Genomic DNA, 1978 nt, shown 5'->3' with positions numbered 1-1978 from the left:
GCCCACTTGATCATCCAAATTTATTTTTCTTTGCAACCTAACTTAGGAGAGGAGTTCTCATCTCCATTAACATTGGCAATGTCTGGAGTGGTGGCTTTTTTTGGTTTTTGTTTCCATTGAGCTGCCCTAACTTAAGAAAGATAAATTACTGTTCCAAAATGTTTATTATGGAAATTTTAAAACATATAGAAAGGTTGAAAGAATAGCAAAATAAATAACCCACCACCTTGTTAATAATTTGCAATAGTTCCTTTGTGAGTGTGTGTATATATCATTTGAAAGTTACAGACATCACACTTCACTTCTAAATATTTCAGCTGTAATTTCTAAGAAGATGGGATATTTTCATATAAAACTGTAATAGCATTACGGTCCCTAAGAAATAGAACTGTAATTCGCACATATAATAGTAATTCCAAAATATAACACTAATTTACCTAATATAATCATTTTCAAATTTCTCCAATCATCCCAAAAATGTCTTTATAATTTTTAAAATAAGGATTTAATCAATATTCACAGATGTGCTTGGTTGTTTAGTCTCTGGAAATGAGAGCTTTCTGAGTAAAGAATAAAAGTTTAGAATTATTTGACCTGGGAAAAAAGTGCTGAGAATCCCTTAATATTTGATAGACAGTATTGTGAAACCAGGTTTATTTCCTAATTGGAAATGCTTTCTTTTTCTTTAGCCACTAGTTCAGTTGTCAAGTGCTTTGTATTTATGAGTCTTAGGTCAAAGATTCACTGTCCATGTGATTTTCCTCTTTATGGCGAATATCTGTCCACGTGATCATACATTGTACTCCATGCCCTAGGTAATCACCTGATTAAAAAAAATTGGCCTTTGGTCACAGGCAGGAACTGAATAAGTGTATATAGATTATTAGGTGAAAATCTAGTACACCTTAGGTGGAAAAAAACCCTCAATAAATAATAAGTTATTAATTTGGTGGGACATCTTCAAATACAAAATAACCCATTGGCTTAAGTGCATGCTTGCATCATGGGGTAATTTGCATGGTGCTTCCAGTTGAGTCTGTGATTGGGAACAAAGGATAAGCTGAGATAAATGACAAGCAAAGTTGGACATCACTGTCTCCCATTGCACTTGCCAAATAATCAAAATGTAGAAAATATTAAGTACAAATATCTGAGCCTATTTTCTAGGACTAATATTTGTCCTCCTTTCACTTCCCTTTCCCTCTCCCCATCCTTCCTTTTTAATTGAAATGCCAATAGGAATTTGACAGTGATGGACACCCTACTGGCCTCATAATGAAGTTTGCAGATCGGGTGCAATGTCTCCACTTCTAGTTGCACAAGACTGAAAAATGGTTACAATTATCCTTCTTTGCATATGTTCAAGCACAGTCTGGTATTGCAGGGTGCTGTCTCTTAAAATTGTGAAACTGCAAGTCATGGTGTTTTCAGAAGACTCAGTGAATATTGGTTTATACCCTCTAGTTCCTAACTGCTTGAAGCTTCCCTGTGAGCTGTATCAGAGAGGACGGATAACCAAAACAGAAACATTTGAACTCTCTGAATAACTGGAGTAATTCCTTTATGAGCTTTCTTTTTCCTTTTAAAATTTGAAAATAATATATACGATCCTATATCACACACTCTGGTTTTATGTTAAAACAAGCAACCTGATTTTTCAATGCGTATTAAATATAAATATTTGCAAAGGAATATTAGTGATAATGATGATGGGGCAGTCGTGGTGGTTTTGGAAAGTTTGTATGTGAACAATAGCCCTTTCCATTTATATATATACATATATATCACTTTCTGGTTTCAGGCTGCTACTGCTATTTGTAGTCTACCCTTGATGGTAAGCAGATGTCTCTACTCTTAATCTCTTTCCTTAGCCTTTGTTTCAGGCAAGCTGGCTCATTTCTAATTGTTCCACACTGGGCTAATCCATCCCTTTTTCTTGCAATATGCTTCAATGGCACATGGTTAGATGCTGCTACAA

This window comes from Pongo abelii, chromosome 4 (assembly GCF_028885655.2).
Source record: "Pongo abelii isolate AG06213 chromosome 4, NHGRI_mPonAbe1-v2.0_pri, whole genome shotgun sequence".
Lineage (NCBI taxonomy): Eukaryota > Metazoa > Chordata > Mammalia > Primates > Hominidae > Pongo > Pongo abelii.
Note: the sequence above shows the minus strand (reverse complement) of the source record.